The following is an 18,676-nucleotide window of genomic DNA, read 5'->3' as shown; positions in this document are numbered from 1 at the left end:
ACCTTGCTTTAGCAGATATGGACCCAAGTCTAAACACACCCTTGATATTTTGAAGTACTTTATAAATTGATAGTTTTACTTGTGATTCAAACTCTCAGTGCAGGTCAGTTGTTGAACATTCCAGGTATGTATCCTCACTATAAAGGTGTAATCTGAGATGTTTGCAATAAAGCATATGTTTAAAACACTGAGAATTCCAAACTGTATTAGATTAATCAAGAGGAGTGATTTTGAAATGCCTTGAAGCAAATTTTAAAGTTATATTTCTTAAGTAAAAATATAATTTTATCGAGATGAGACAGCTCACTGCTAATTTGTTAAAATCAGAATTCTGTGACATCTTGATGATTTTATAATCTGCTATTATCATTGACTGTACAGTATCTCGTGTATTTACTGGATTCGTTTTCATAAATGTATTCATCTTTTTTAATAACATAGCAGGAATGGACCACATTCCTAAGATGGACATGTTAAGGTTTACAAAATCAGTAATGCATTAGTCTTTTACGTTTTTCCAGACTGGGGCATACCTGATGAATGCATAAGTCACAGCAGATGCATACATAATTATTTCTTGCAGTAAATGAAAACGGTCACAGAGAACTTAAACTCCTTTGGTTTGATTTACAGAGGTTAAGATAATACTTAATTTTGACTTGAGTCAGGACAGTGTTCCACATGACTGTAACAGTTTACTGAACTGCAGCTTATGCAGATTAAAATATGTTGCATGGCTATAGTTGTAGGCCCAAGCTTGACATGGCATGAATGAACTGCAGGCAAGTTCTGTCACCTTTCCTCACTGAATGTCACAGTTTTCCATCACCTTAATGTAGCAGATTTACTGCTATGGATTTACTTTTCAAGTTTTACCTCCTAACTATTTCTGGTTTGAACCCTAGCTGCTCATACTAATCTAAAGCATGTAAAATGTCTAAACAGGTCCCATAATGAATGTGTACCCTTGTTGTTTACAAAGAAATGCATGGTTGTAACGGTCATTTACAGGATCATTTTTCTTCTTTAACATACAGCAAAATGTATTACAAGATTCCTCTTGTGACTCTTTCTTGCTGTCCCTTTCTCTTTGTTAATACCCACACATGCCTTTATCCAGTGTCTTCACTTCCTTTTCTCGCTCACATTGGCAAGAGAATGCATTGACCATGACCCTTGGAAAACTGCCCTGCTATTTTTCACTATGAAGTGGCTTAGGACTGACTTTTCAGAAAAGTGTTTTTAGAGGAAGAGAAGAATAAATGGAGTGAGTAGAGGATGAAATAGTCACTTCTGATGGAGATGGGTTTTCAGTCATTACCACTTAATGTCTGACTCCTAGGCAAAGGGAGAGGGGATGCTGTGGTCTAATCTAAAGGAAAGGATTGGACTGGAAGGAAGTGAGGATGCACTTGACATAACAAATGGATTGTCTAATAAAATTAAAATTTTGGGTATAAAAACAACTGTGCAGGAGGGATTGTTTGAACTAGACACATGTGAGATGTAAGATAACTGGAGAGAAGTAAGAACAGCCATCACCAAAAACATCACAAAAGCAACAAGAAAATGCATTGCTAGGAGAGTTGCAAAGACTGGATGTGTCCAATAATTTTTTTTAATCAGTCCTGCCTCTGCTACCCATCACGCATCCCCCACAGCCACTCAATTGACCCATTCTTCTAGAGGTGACAACCCTATGGAACATTCATACCCCTTAATGGTGTCATTCAAATTCACAGACAGAAGTGCCACAATCACTGTAGGGTATTGAGATTTTTGTCTTTATAGCCCTATTTCCCTTGCACATGCCCACTGCACTTCAAGGACTGTGTATTTAGTGGGCCACTATGAAAACTTCTGTTAGTGAGGTAACCCTCAAAGGTCTCACTACCCCAGTGAAAGGCATCTGAATTGCTTCCAGTCTCCACCAGGAGCTCTAACATGGAATTAACAGCTTGACCATACATGAGAGAAGTGAGCAGGCATATCTTTATTCAAATGTCTCTCATGACAGCCCCTCCTATGCTTGGGCTGCTAATCAAGCCCAGGTTACCTGGGTCATAATCATGGCCCTCTATACCATGGAGCTAGCTTAGAGAGTCAGGCTTTTTGCTACGGTAGTCAAAAATTGGGAGGAAATAATGAATATAAATAGTCAGGCATTTTTGTTCATTTTTTTCTTGAATTGAATTGGAGAAGCTTCTGTCTGTGTTTCTATTTTTGCGCACAACATTATAAAATCCATGGATGTGGCTGTAATGTGAGAGGTCTAGTGCTTTTTTTGAATGTATAATCATACTTAAAGTTTAGATGATGAAACGACATAGGAGGGTATTTGTAATCAGTTTCTTTCATTCTCCCATACCTATTTTAATATGTTAAGGATAGCAGGGAGCTATAACCTGCCCCATTAAGTAATGGATAGAAGGAAGAGTATCAATTCTGGACTGGACAGGATGCCAGTCTATTGCAGGGTGCATGCACACATACGGGCATTTTGAAGATCATCAGGTTATGTAATTGTGTGTCTTTGGACTGATTCTGTGAACATTGGTACCTAATAAGCCTTTGCAGACATAGAGACCCCCCCACAATGGATGCCCAAACTCTGAACATCCTTGGAATGTTTTCCCACATTGTGGTCTACCTACAGTGGATATAAAAAGTGTAGACACCCCTGTTAAAATGCCAGTTTTTTGATATAAAAAATGAGACCACAATAAATAATTTCTAAACTTCTCCCACCTTTAATGTGACCTATAACCTGTATAATTCAATTGAAAAACAAACAAATGTGTTAGGGGAAAATATAAAAGATAAAAATTGTACAATAAGCTGGTTGCATAAGTGTGCACACCCTTAAACTAATACTTTGTTGAAGCACCTTTTGATTTAATTACAGCATTCTGTTTTCATGGGTACACACCTGCCATCAATTAAAGAGACACTGATTAACCCCAAATAAAGTTCAGCTGTCCTAGTAGGATTTTCCTGACATTTACTCAGTTGCCTGGTACAGCAAAAGCCATGGTTTGCAGAGAGCTTAAAAGCATCAAAGGGATCTCATTGTTGAAAGGTATCAGTCAGGAGAAGGGTACAAAAAATTTCTACAGCATTGGATATACCATGGAACATAGTGAAGACAGTCATCAAAAAGTGGAGAAAATATGGGACAACAGCGAAGTTGCAAAGAATTGGAAGTCCCTCCAAAATTGATGAAAAGCCAAGATGAAAACTGGTCAGAGAGGCTGCCAAGAGACCTACAGCAGCACTGAAGGAGCTGCAGGAATTTCTGACAAGTACTGGTTGTCTACTACATGTGACAACAATCTCCGGTATTCTTCATATGTCTGGACTATGGGGTAGTGTTGCAAGACAGAAGCCTTTTCTTACACAGAAAAACATCCAGGCTCAGCTAAAATTTGCAAAACAATACGTCAAGTCTCTCAAAAGCATGTGGAAAAATGATTTATGGTCTGATGAGACCAAGGTTGAACTTTTTGGCCACAACTCCAAAAGGTACATTTGGAGCAAAAAGTTACAATGCAAACCGCTGCCGACACTATGGTAGAGAGAGAAGAACAGTAGTCCACAATAAAAAAAAAACGCTGTAACACAAAAAAAAACTGTTATATAGTTCTCCAACTTAACTTGTGGCAGGCATACAAAAAAAAAAACTCACTTGGATTTTTTAATAGTTTTATCACCATAAAAAAAGATACAAATGTTAAGCGCTTTCACTCGTATGTTACGAGCTTCATCAGAACAATCTAAATATCCTATTATTCACTTTTAAATACGCAAAATTGGCGCCAAAACAGTAATGTAATTAAAGCTACAATACTCACTTCCAAATTGTAAATAAAATACCATCCTAAAATAAGTGTTATATTCTTAAAAACATATTGAATTTAAAAATTATAAAAGTGTATAAAAGATATATGTATGTATACACCAATAGCTTCACCATATATCAAACTAAAATAGTATGTGTTATGAGAAATATTTACTAACATATACATCTCTAAACTAAAGGGTGGATCCACTTGGATGTGTCCATCCTTACATGGTAAAGGTACTAACACTTTTCTAGTGTATATAAGAATATACACTACATCATCTTTTTATCATCAAAAGTGGCTTAACAGTAATATAGTCGTTTATTCCAGGCAAAGTCATTGCATCAGTATATACTTGCCACCAGTATTCCAATGTGTTTTTTATATTGCCCCCTCTATGATTTACCTTGACAGTTTCTAAAATTGCAAACTTAAAAGAGTGTTCTGTGCCTGCTACACTAATATGCTTGTATAAGGCATTTTTCACATCTTTTGTTCTAATACTATAAATGTGTGAGTAAATCCTTTTCCTAAATTGTCTCTCAGTCCTGCCTATGTAATAGGCAGGTCAGATATTACACTTGGCAATATAGACTATCATACTAGTTTTGCAATTACCTTGAGTGGGTCTTATTATGGTATTATTTACATTCTCTAAAGTAAAAGCTTTCTCTTCACAAATATATTTACACTGTCCGCACACTCCACATTTATTAGTATGTTTCTCTTTTGTATTAGCTGGTGTGTGACTATTTTCTAGTATAAATTTCAAATTCTTCCCCATTTTGTAGACAAAGTTTGGTTTGGATCCCAAAATTTTATATGCATCATCATCCATTAGAATTATTTGCCAATTATTAGTTAATATATTTTTCACTTGGCAGGAAAACGGCCCATATTGAACTATACATGCTCTCTTAAAAGATGAATCATTCCCTTTGTTAGTAATTCCTTTCATTCCTATTGTAGTCTCACGGCCTGCATGCTTAAGTCCTAAAAGTGGTTTGTATTTCTGTCCCCACTCTTTGAGAACATATGTTCCTGTATCTTCCATCATCTGTTCGTCATACCCCCTTTCTCTGAATAAACCAGTGATGAATTTCAACTCTTCTTCAGTGTCCTTTCTGTCAGATGTCATTCTTAATGCTCTGATTACTTGTCCCTTGTAGATGTTATATTTAAGTTTTTTAGGGTGGTTGCTATTGTAATCTAAATAAGAATTTGAAAAAGTAGTTTTCCTGTTGATCTTTGATTTAAAATGTTCTCCTTCTAAAGAAACAAATGTATCTAAATACGCTACCCCCTTCTGGTTGCACTCATAAGTGAATTTCAAAAAATCACTGGTTTCATTCAGATAATGGACGAAGGCATGAAAGGAGTTGAGATCTCCTTTCCACAGAATGTATATGTCGTCCAAGAATCGGGAATAATAACTAATGTTCACAAAATATTCACTGCTGAAGATGTTATTCTCTTCCCAGTCCAATAAGACCATATTGGCGTATATAGCTACCCCTCTGGTCTGCTTGAAGATCTCTCCCTCATAATAGATGAAGTTATATTCTAGTACTATACTAGTAAGCTCTACTAGCAAGGTGATTCTATCCCAAGTCATACCAGAATATTTTCTCAAGCTGTTGGTGAAAGCAATCAGACCTTGTTCCAAAGGGATGCATGAAAATAGGTCCACAACATCCACTGATGTGAATAATATATCTTGTTTCTCTATTGTAATGGGATAGTTCTTTAAGAATTCCCAAGAATCCTTGGTCATATGGGAAATTTTAGAGTAAATGGGTTTTAGTAACGTGTCTATGACCTCTCCAATGGGAAAAGTTTTAGACTTGCTCCCGGAGATTATAGGACGAAATGGAGGGTTTAAAATATCTTTGTGAGTTTTAGGTATGCCCACAATAGTGGCCATAACCGGATTTGGAGCAAAAACAACATTTCGCATCACCGAACAACACCATCCCCATGGCGAAGCTGGTGGTGGCAGTATCATGCTTTGGGGTTGCTTTTCTTCTGCTGGAACTGGGGCTTTAGTCAAGGTGGAGGGAATTATGAACATTTCCAAATACCAGTCACTTTTGGCCCGAAACCTTCAGGAGTCTGCTAGAAAGCTGAAGATGAAGAGGAATTTCACCATTCAACATGACAGTGACCTAACTGCGGTGGTGGTGCTGCGGTAGCGTTGTCGCCTTATAGCAAGACGTTGTCCTGTTCGATTCTCAGTTAGAGCGTCTTATGTATGGAGGCATACATGAATGGGGCGTGCATTTGTTGAAGGTTGTGCGTCAGGGCTGGTAACCCGGTGCATAAAAATCCACTACCAATCATTAGCGGACCGGAGTTCCGCTGTGGCGACCCCTTACCGGGAAAAGCCGAAAGACACAAACAAACAAACATGACAGTGACCTCAAGCATACATCCAAATCAACAAAAGAATGGCTTCACCAGAAGAAAATTAAAATTTTGGAATGGGCCAGTCAGAGCCAGACCTAAATCCAATAGAAAATCTGTGGGGTGACCTGAAGAGGGCTGTGCCCAAGAGATGCCCTCACAATCTAACAGATTTGGAGTGCTTTTGCCAGAAAGAGTGGGCAAATATTGCCAAGTCAAGATGTGCCATGCTGCTAGACTCCTACCCAAGAAGACTGAATGCTGTAATTAAATCAAAAGGTGCTTCAACAAAGTATTAGTTTAAGGGTATGCACACTTATACAACCAGCTTATTGTACGTTTTTTGTTTTTTTTTTATATTTTTTCCCCTAACAGATTTGTTTGTTTTTCAATTGAATTGTACAGGTTGTAGGTCACATTAATGGTGGGAAAAGTTTTGAAATGATTTATTGTGGTCTCATTTTTTATATCACAAAAACCTGACATTTTAATAGGGGTGTGTACACTTACTGGACTGCGTGATGCATTATAAAATATATTCCTAGTTTTACTGTTGTAAAAAATGAAATACAGACATATTGTTCTATGGAAATGGATCAAAATATATTACTTGATAAATCTGGATTAAGGATGGTTAGTGCAGGAATGGACAATGATGTTAGATGTTATTTACAAGATTGTTTGTCATATACCCGATCAGTTAATCATAACTGCAGGTGTTTATTACATTACATTGAATAGCCAAAGAACTGCTTTTTATGTAAGCTGTGATGCTTTATATTACAGTGTAAGTGGTGCACAGGTTGTGGTGAGGATGAACATGTCACAGAAAATTGTACAAAGAAATTATACCAGACATAAAGAAACAGGAATCTTTTGTGATTGTCTAGAAAACACAAGGTTAGACAAAAGAGGGGGACAGACGATAAGGCACCTGCATGATTGAAGTTATGGCTTCATTAGTGGGTTTGAATGAAAACATGAGGTACAATCTACAAAATAAGTTTTTATATGGAAAGTGGAGTTGAAAAAGAAAAGAGAAGATTGTTAACATGGAAAATAAGATACAGATTAACATTAAGTCATAGGAAAAGTGACACTGGCACATACAACCACTGTTACGCACCATAAAACCCATGGCTGTGGAGGCCCACTGATCATCCATAAAACACATGGGAGCCCCTACATAAGTTGCAGATGTTTTGGGGGGAATGGAGAGAAAAATCTCTCATTCTTTAATTGCATTCTTTATCATGAACAAGGTTGCAAAATGAAAGAAGTTTATGTGTAATGTAAAAACCAGCAATTAGTGAATGAATGTGAGGTAGGGAAAAAAATGTTCATTCTCTGATTGCAAGCTTTATTCTAAACAAGAATGAGGTGTGGCTTTGTGGCTGTGGGGGCCCTTGATCATCCATGACTGGAAGCCTCTGCAAAAGCTGAAGTTGTTAGTTGTTGGGGGGGGGGGGTGCAGGAAAAAAAAGATCACTCATTTTTTACTTAAATTCTTTATCCTGAAAGGGTTGCTGAATGAACGGAAAAGTTCATTCTCTTTATGCTCTTTATCTTAAACAGAGATGCAGTATAACCTTGTTTACAAAAAAGCCGTTAGTCATTAAATAAATGTGATGTAAGAAAAAATAATTCTGTGATTGCACACTTTATCCTAAACAGGGTTTGGTGTGACTTTGTTATGATACAGCTGACAAGCAGAAAATGAATATTGGGTAAGTGTTAAAAGATCAGATGCCCAGACAAACTAATCTAAGTGCTTATCTGGTGTAGTAAAAGAGTCATATGTTCTCTATCTTCAGGTATGGTTTTCTCTTTTAGAGATCTTTATAAATACTGGCAGGGCATCAGATACATGTAAATTTTAACAATCCCTAATTTCATAGAATGTCTTCCATATTGCCTCTTATTTAATATGATGATCTTCGTATTTCACTGTTGCAGTCATCACCTGTTGGTTATCCCTGCTGTGGTAGCCCTCGGCCAGCCTGAATACCAGAGTCAATATTTTTCTGCGTCAGCTGCTGTCACCTGTAGACTGACAACAGGTCATCAGTGCTATAAAGCAAGGCAGCTGACGCCATTACATCAGTCTTTCTTGCCATGGAGCCCGTATCAGAAGCAGTCCACAAGTGTGCCAGTCGATCGCTACCAGAGCTCGAATTTCAGCTGAAAACATCTAAAGCTAAGTACCCCGTTGAGGATTCTTTTTTTCTTGCAGTAACTGATGTCCAAAAAAGTTAACAATTGTCTTGCCTGTGGAAAGCAGATCCCACACAGAGACTTCCATTCATACTGCATCACTTGTTTAGGCACAGACCACAACATCTCCCGTTGCCACTTCTGTGCCCTTTTTAATGCAAGAACCATTTGTTGCAGAGCTCTTATCATAGACAGGTATTTTTGTCTTCTGTCTTCACATTCAAAATGGCATCCATCAGCCAGAAATCCGTAGACATTCCAAAAAAATGTAGAGATAAAGATAGAGACAGACCACACAAGGCTAAGCCTTCCATTGATGCTACTGGTAAGCAGGTTGCCAGTTCTCTGGAATTCAGTGAGGTGCTTTCGCAGCCCCTGATGCCCAATATGATATCTATGCATGTCTCTACCGAGACCCTTTCAGAGTCCGGTATGCATCAGAAATCTTCTTTGTCTTCCGAGCCTTTGGCACCGGCTTCCAAGGAGTCCTCTCGCACTACTGATTCTAGACAAAAGTAATGTCCTCTCATCTGACTACCATTTCTCTCAGACCGATGGATACTCTTAGGTCTGGAAGACAGGCCACTCCTAGAAAATCTACCTCTAGTCTCCATCTTACTCCTGCTCCACCACCCCAAGCCCACATGCTTAAGATGGCAGAGGATCTTATCTTCCTTATCAGGGTAGTCAGGCCACATCTTCTAAAAGGAAAAGATTCCCTTCTCCTGAAATATTGACAGAGCAGGATTCTGAGGAATCTGATTATTTAGTTTTTGAAGAGGAACAACTGCCTCTTGCTGCTTACGAAGACTCAGATGTTGAGGAATCTATTCCTTCTGCCTCCCCACCTGAAGACCTTTCTTTTGGGGAAACCCTTCACACCCTCAAGGAACATTTCCACTGGGAATCTCAGGACTTCCCTCAGTCTAAGAAAAGACTAAGAGAGTTTCTAGATCTACCTCAGCACAGACCCCTGGCCATTCCACTTATTTTAGAAGTGGTGGATGATGTTTTCCATGAATCCATCTTAGCCTTTGATGGCCTTCCACCTGCTCCCACTAAACCTGACAGGTATTACATACTACCGGATTCTCACAAATACCTGTACAGAAATCCTGCTGTAGACCTGGAGGTCATTACACAGGGACCAAAAAGAGCTAAGGCTAATTCTGCAAAGAATCATATTCCTTCTGACAAGGAATCCAGAGATCTGGACAGATGGGGTAAAAAAGTATACACCTCTGCAACCTTAGCTATCAGAACACTCAGCTGTCAGTTCCATATGTTAAAATATCAACAACACACTTTGGAACTATTAAAACAAAAGATTTCTACCTTTCCTGACTGTGCCAGTTTGAAAGAGTTAGCAGATTTACTGCACTTTAATTGTCAAGTGGCCAAGCACTCTTTGCACTGTGGATATGATGCATTAGAAGCCTCAAGCAGGGCAGCAGTGTCAGGATCTGCCATTAGGAAACATGGATGGTTGAAGGAACAACCTCTACCTGATCAAGTCAAGCCTAAATTAATTGATGCACCCTTGGATAAGGACCGCTTGTTTGGAGTAAAAGCCAAAGAGGTGCTTAAAAAGATGAAAGGCAAAGCAAAATCTGTGCAAACAGTAAAAGATTTCTTTCAGGTTCAACCTCCCAGGTTCAGCAGGAATTTCCCCTCTAAGCACTGGTCCTTTCCTGCACCTACTAGACAGGGGCAAGGTAAGCCCTGCAGGGACAGACCACCCAGGCCCCTATCCCAGGGACAGCAGAGAACCAAACAGTGGACCACTTCCACCCCAAAGGCAGGGAATTCTAAGCCATCCATTCTATTGCCAAAACTCTCAATGACTCCCTCTCCTCCCACTGCCCTCCTTTCACTCACCAAAAGCTAGGAGGAAGGCTCTCCCTCTACAAAGAAAAGTGGCTTTTTGTAACAAAGGACCAATAGGACTTAAGGATAATTTTTCAGGGATACAAATTATCTTTTAACGAGCTCCCAGTTCCAAGAGGGTACCCAGACTTACCTCCAAATCAGTGGGCAGAGGCATTGAAACAAGTCCAAACTCTCATACCCTGGGGGCAATAGAACCTGTTCCTGCAGATCAAACAGGCAAAGGATTTTATTCCAGACTATTCCTTTTTCCCAGAAAAGAGGGCACTTGGTGCCCCATTCTGGAACTATCCATTCTGAACACCTCCCTTGTGGTCCCCAAATTCAAAATGCTAACTTTGCAGCAACTGCTGCCTATGCTGGCAAAAAATGCCTGGTTAGTGACCCTAGACCTAAAGGATGCCTACCTCCATATCCCCATAAGGAATCCTGCAGGAAATTCCTGCACTTCAGGGCAGGCTCACAACACTTTCAGTTCTCTGCATTACCTTTTGGCTTATCTACTGCTCCCAGGGTATACACCAAATGCTCCAGGACCTCCTCTTTGTCAAAACCCTCCTAACTTCCTTAGGGTTTGCCATCAATGAAAAGAAATCAAGGCAGACACCCTCCAGAAGGATCATTTTCCTGGGAACACTGCTGGACACAACTTCCCAAATGGTCTTTCTATCCCCAGAAAAGCAGAGCTTCCTGCCACTCTACTTTACCCAGCTGGCTTCCAGAACTCACCTCACAGCGAGGAGGTTCCTGCAAGCCTTGGGGTACATGGCATCTTGCATCCTTCTAAGTCCTCTGGCCAGGCTTTACATAAGGAAGCTTCAGTGGTATCTAAAGAACCTTTGGTATCAGCACTCTCAGCCTCTAGAGACCTCTCTCCCTCTGATCCCCTGTATAAGGGCTGAATTTCTCTGGTGGGCAGGAGTCTGTGTCAAGAACAAGGGTCTTCCCTTCATCCTTTGCCCTACTGGGCAGACAATCACCACCAATGCCTCAGACATTGCTTGGGGCACTCACCTAGCAGACAGGTGCACTCATGGCCTTTGGGATGCCCAGTACCTTCCCTTACACATCAACAAGAAGGAAGTGATGGCAGTACAAAAGGCTCTGATATCCTTCAAACCCCTTGTCAGGCCAGGGGGTCTCCTTATCAAAACAGACAACACCACTGTAATGTGGTACATCAACAAACAGGGAGGGACCCAATCTTACCCTCTGTGCAGGCTAGCCATGAACCTCTGGCTTACTGGACCCCCACGAATAGCAGCTCCACAGAAAATCTTTTTGCAAGTCACTCATGAGTGGGGAACTTTGCACCTCAACCATCAGCTGGAAAAATTCTGTACCAGGGAGTATCACCTCCTAGCGTGGAAGGTGGATGCCTTGACCTTCCCCTGGAACTCCCTCTTTGTGTATGCATTCCCTCCCCTGCCTCTTATTCCCAAGGTACTGATCAAGATAAGGGAGGAGAGGCCAATGGCCATCCTTATTGCTCCAGAATGGCCCAGGCAGCATTGGTACCCCTTATTGCACAGCCTTCCAGGCAGCTTCCCCTCATCTCAGACCTTTTGACTCAGGTGGGGGGAGAAATGCTGCACCCAGACTTGCAGACTCAAACTGTCAGCATGGTTTATTCTCTAAAAGCAAACAAGGGCCAAATATACAACATTTGCAGTATTACAGGAAAAATTACCTTTTATGTTATAAACTTTCTGATTTATAGTAAATTTATCACTAGTATTCACACAGTGGCATGATGAACAATTACCACATTTTTTTAGTGCCCATGCTCAGCCTATTGTTTATAGGTTCATAGATTAGTACTAGGCTAACTGCCCTTGTGGGCCATTTTAAGTCTAGCCAGTTATCCCATGTGAGAATCAAACCCTGCACCTTGTGTTTGTAAGGTAAACACCTTAACCATTATGCCAACATCCCACCCTACAGTTTACATCTTTTCCTTTCCAAAGACATTTTTAAACATTTTCCTTTTCTATATACTGTCATGGGTTTTTCACCAACTTTGTCAATAAAATCAACATCCTTGAAAAAAAACTTCCCCATTTTTACATAAACATTCAACTATACAGTGACTGTCTAGGGAAAAACTAGTGATAAAACTATTTTTATATAAGGCCACCTGGCAAACCGGTGTTACAGCATGTTCTATGTTACATTCACTAATTCCTCTTAAAATAAGTGTATACACTCCACTGTTTCTTTCAGTAACAACTTCATTGTAAATTTGGCCCAGTGCAGCCAATGTTCTGCGTTTTATGTTGGAAAGATCAGCAGACAGTTTAAAAGACAAGTATATGAACATATTTTAGACAATAAAAATAAAAAAAATTGAATAATGCTCTTTATAGACATATTGAGAAATATGCTACACATAATTTCAACTTTTTAATAATTGAATAGGTCAAAAAAGATGCCCAGGGATGGGTCATTAACGAACAGCTTGATAAAGCTGAATTGAAATGACAGTTGTTATTAAATGCATGTAATTGTCCAGGTTTAAATGATTCCTGCTCCATTAGTTTGCTATTAAAGTTAAAATTTTATGGTATGAGCTAGTTTTACACAATTATATATGGTTTAGTACAATAATATAAGCATTTTTAAATGGTCACATATTAATGTATTTTAGATATCATTATTGGTTGTTTTTATGCATGTGAAATGAGTTGAGGAGTATTTAAGGGAGTGTCTTTTTACAATGTAATGTTCTGATGAAGTTCTTTTGAACGAAAGCACTCAACAGTAAAGTTTGTTGGTTTGATACAAGCTGTGGTTCCTTTGAAGACTGTCCAACTGTTTTACTGTGTTCCTGGTTTGTGTTTATGGTCATGGTGGACAACATTTGAGCTTCAGGCTTCATATCCTTCAAAAATGTAAAACCTATTATTATAACATTTTTCTAGGTATTTAAGAACAATATTTAAATTTATCACTGGTTTCGGTCTTTTGTCCCCTACAATTTTTGATTTTGCCCCAGTTTGTTGAGCTAAGAGTTGAAAACTCTGCATAATAGTACATACTGCCCACAGAAACAACCCATTCATTCTCTGAAGCATTTATTTATCAAAGTGATCAGGGTTGGGGATGGAGAATGCTGTGAATAACGGCAGAAACTGAAAATAAATTATATGGCAGTTGCTTTCACTTTCTTGGTGCTCACATATTGGTGGTGATCTCACAAACGGAAGGGTAAGATATTCTATGTGTAAAAGCAAAAGACTATGGTTTGTTGTGGATAGGGAAGTCCACCTAATATTTGATAGCAATAAGACAACATTTTCTACTGCAACCAGACTTTTATCTTCCTCATATGATGTTTGATTGTGAATGGCCTCAATAATGTATATAAAAAGTAGCTATTTTTTTTTTGGGGGGGGGGTAGTTTCTGTGCATGTGTGAGGGCATTCTTGGGGAGTTGTGCTTGGTGTCACTGTACATCTAAAAACCAAACAGCTGAAATACATTACTGTGACCTTTAATTACTAATGTATTTTTCCTTTAACCACAATCTCATATGTGAGGTATAATCACTCTGTAAAGTGAGTGTAACTAGTGGGTACAAAGGCAGTATGTAGATGGAAGTGGTGTCTGATTCAGTGACTTGCTGAGAATCACACAGGAAATGGAAGCTCAGGGAATGAACCTTTCAGTACTAGGCCACAGGAAACAGCTTGTTAGCAGTTGATAAAAAATAAAAAGCGATACGCAGCTGAAAACCATGGATTAATTTATTAACCAACAACACTGAGCGCTTTCACCCACCACAATGCAGGTTTCATCAGAGGTGGTTTTCAGCTGCGTATCGCTTTTTATTTTTTATCAGTTTCTTAGCTAGTTTTTGTTTTAGCTTGTTAGCAGTTCCTTAATTCTCTAATCCAACTGCCAAACTCAGTTATTCTTAGTAAGGATATATAAGGAAAGGGGAATGCCAAGCATTTCCTTTTGGTGTACTTTTCTGAAACATGTTGGACAAGATAAATCATCAAGAAAATTAGTTTTCAATAACATTTTGTCACTATATTGTGTTTAATAAAATGTGTATTAGATAAATTTACATATATCCATGAAGCAAAAAGAAAGACAGCAAACTAACAAATCAGTCTTTATTACACCACACCTACAGAAATTGCAGACCAGATTTCATGCAACAGAGCCACATCAATGCTTAATGAAACAATAAAATCAAGAGTCTGTTTATATACTTATTCCAAATGACCAGCATGTGACTAATATCATAAAAATAAACACTGGAAATAATTCATAATTCCTTCAGTTCTGGCTTGTATAACCCTAAGTAAACTATCCACATTCCTTCTTTTTAAGAAGTTTTTTTACACAAACATTTGTCATCTTATTTGAAACCCTATCAATAGCCAGAAAATCAAACACGTCTGTTTTATGCTGTAATAAATATTGAAAAAGGGGACAGCATTTTCTAAAGCATCTGATATTATTTATGTGTAAAGATGCTCTTTGAGTAAACTGACATGTGGTCTTCCCATCATAAAGCTCACTGTAAACACACAGCAAGATAAACAATGAAATCAGTTTTGTATGTTGCAAAAATATTAATATTAATATTAAATATTCTAATATTGTTAACTGATGGAAAGTATTTATTCTTTGAAGCATACTGACACATGGAACAACTGCTGCTGGGTGAGCAAATGACTGGTGGATTACCAAAAAATCTTTGGCCACCCACCATCAAAATTAAAACCTCTGTTAAACCATGAAAAGCATTGACTCTATGTAGATATTGTTAGAAATGGTCTCTTTTAAAGATTAGAATACAACGCAGGAGCAACACACACACACAGTTTTATTGCTGTTAAACTGGAGAAGAGAATCTTTCAGCCTTTGTAGCAAAGCAATAAAAGCATTTAGTGGCTTATTCTGAGCACTGCTATAGTTGTGAGAGTTAGTAATGTGGTAGCATTATCATAACAGATTCTTGGGCAGTGTCCCAAAACGTATGCTTCCACTTACCTCTTTACTCTCTATCACACCTCCAACATTTACTATCTAGTTGAGGAAAAATTTTTTTGAAGTCTGCTTGGGATATAAAAATATTTAACCGAACACTTTCAAGCAAATATCCTAAACCTTCTGGACTTTGGTGCATACCTGTAAACCATACATAAGCCCCCCATTGTTCTCTTGTAAATTGCTGTTTAGTCTCTCTTGCCAATCTTTTTTAACCTCCTCTGATTGATTCTCATTGTTTCATGCAATGTTTATATGCTCTACTAATTATCCTTTTGTAGCAGCAGCTTCTGTTCTATATGTGACTAAAACCCCCACCAGAACAAGTGTTTCATTTTACATTCCCATATCACTTTCTCTTTGCCTGTACTTTGATATGAATCCCTGGAAGAGAAGGCAGTCTCTAGCCTAATTCATATTACTTTTTAACCACATATATTTCTCTTTTATTCCTACCCTGTTTTAAACTCCATTTTTCATTTTATCCAACTCACTAGATATAACTTCTGAAGCTATTTCTATTTCCCTAATAACCCTCAAATAATTTCAACTACTACTCCTACATACCACTCCTTAAATTCCTCTCTTTTCAACTAGTAGGTGAGAATGCACCAATGTCTCATTTTTGCTTCATTACCCTGCATTTTTATCTTAGTTTTTATTAGTGCAGGATCTGAAATAGTTATTTGATGTGTGTCAAAGCTTTCAGTTAAATCCAAATGTTCCTGAGAAATATCATTTCTATCTAGTCTAGTCCAATTATGGTACCTTGGGGAATAATTTGTAAATTTTGTCTGTGTTGCTACTACTGAATTCACATCTTCCATACCAAATATTTTCATAAATTTCTTCAGAAATCTACCCTAGTTTGTTCTGTTTTCCTTTCTAGGTTTCTCTGATACATGCTCACTATTGTAAATAAATTTCTGGTCCCCACCTAAAATTTTCTTAAGGTTCATGATAGCAGTTTTTTGTGGAATATAAATACATGACAGCATAATCCTCTGCTTTTTCTAATAGCTCCTCACTACCACATATCTACTATTATTGTCTTTTTTCTCTTTTATCATGATTGCAGACCCTCTAGTAATTAGCATATTTACTCCCATTTTCCTTTGTTCTTGATATTCTGCTGAATATCCAGCCTGAAATCCTTTTTTGTCAAATTAATTTTTTCATTTCCTTCCAAATATATTTCCTGCAACATTACTCTTTGCACTCTGCATTTATTAATACAATTGAAAACTCTTTCTTTTTTTCTGAGATAATATGGATGGTGTAGTCATTATGATAAAAAAAAAAACTATTGTTTACACCTATTAAATATGACAGTTTTTCTGAATGTGTATTTCCAACTTTTTTGTGTTACATGTGTACACTAATGTTTGGCAGGGTGATCTTTTATACAGTTGTTTCTTATCATCTCCATCTGAATCTCTGTCACATTTTCCAAGACTTTTTGTTTTAACAAAATCCCTCAAATGAAAAAGTAAATACACTCTCAAAACTTACCCAATCCTATACTAACTTAGAACAAACACACAAAACTATGTACATCTTCAAAAAATGAAGTTTAACCCTCCATATAGGAACAACTGAACCAAATCAGGAGCTTCACCCACAGGCATTACCTAACCTAAAATTAAGGTTATCCATGCTAAAGCACATGCTACAGCCTGTGTTCCCACTTACACTGACTGCTGTCTATTATTTTCTTATTTCTGCTCCCCTCCTAAATGCGAACCTCCCCCAGCTTGTATGCTTTCAGAAAACATCAACTTTTAGCCCTAACTATCTTTAAATAAAACTAAATTGCACCACTATTCTATTAACTGTATTAAAGTATTAAGGCTGCTAGGGGAGCTGCTATCTCTTATTCACTTTCTTATTTCTCATTTCAAACTTTATTTTTTACTGAACTGCTTATCATTGTACCTTTAAATTTTGCACTTCCCTCAACAAAGAATGCTTAGAACTTTCAAAATGAATTGCTTGCCCATGTAGACAGTTTGTTTCCATGGAAAAATACTTGTCAATGAATCTTTGCACATTTCGCTCAGCACAGAATGGTTAGCTGCCTTCAACTGCAGACATCTTGGCTCCCACTAAACATTCACTAATAGCAAAAAATAAGTTAATATCTTTGCAGATGTAAGAAACTTAACACTTTTTATGGCATTCATCACTTTCTCTTATTTTTTAAGCCTAATTCCTTATAAAAAAAAATGTTTGTAGCTTAAGTCAAGGGCATGACTCTAGACATTCACCCTTGTAAAATAAGAGAAAATATCTTAATTCTACATATAATGTAATCAATGCAATTTTATAACCCAACCCCACCGCAGCAGCCCAAGATCAAAACACATCAACATTAAACTTTTGTCCAACTCTTCTTCTCTTGCCATACTGTAAAACTTATATTTCTCACTACTAAAAAAGTACTTGTTTACTGTAATATCGTTAACACATACAACAGTTATTGAAAAGACCCCCAACATTTAAAATACCCTGGCTACACACTACACAATGTATAACTTGCAGTTTACATCATAAAATGTTTTATACAAATATTATTAAGAACATTTGTTTTACCTACTTTCTTCCTCTTTTCGTGTCCTTCTAAATGTCAGTGACATAAAGTGAGGTATTTGTGTTACAGTCCACCCACAAGTTTAACAAAGCTAGTCTTTTCAGACAGTTTTTTTTTCCTTGCAAAGTCCATATTTCACAAATGCAATTGATGCTTTATAGTATCTAATGCATTTACTAATTTCAGTGTTGCTGGTGTTCTTTTCTACTCCATTTCTTAATACCCAACTCTGGTTTAAGTCCAAGGTACTCCTGATTCTTTTAGTCAACTCCTGTACTTTTCTCTGTTTCTCAATAATTTACATTTAGAACACTAGAAAATGTTTCAGTGACAAAGTCTGCCCATGAATTTTAGAGGGGAAGTGTCCCCTTCTGCTTGCTGGCTCATTTTTTGTTGGGATTTTTTTTATTGACTCATTAGCCTGTTCTGCATCAAAAATCGTCTTGGATCCTCCAGGAATAATACTCCAAAGATAACTGGGTATAGCATCTTAAATCTGATACCTGCTTCTCAACATTCCCTGATTCTTGGGATAAATTTGCTTCTCATCTGCCTGGTGTACAGCGAATAGTCATTTTCTATAAATACTCTGCTGTCACAATTTTTCAATACTTTGTTCTTCTACTACAATTTTGTCACGATCATCTCTTTATGCTGGTATGTTTGCGTATTTACTAATATAAATATTTTCTGCTTTCTCATAGCCAGGTTTAGAGCATACACTTGATGTGCCCTT

The sequence above is a fragment of the Protopterus annectens genome, chromosome 6.part0 (genome assembly GCF_019279795.1).
Source record: "Protopterus annectens isolate FY-2018-M chromosome 6.part0, PAN1.0, whole genome shotgun sequence".
Taxonomy (NCBI): domain Eukaryota; kingdom Metazoa; phylum Chordata; order Ceratodontiformes; family Protopteridae; genus Protopterus; species Protopterus annectens.
Note: the sequence above shows the minus strand (reverse complement) of the source record.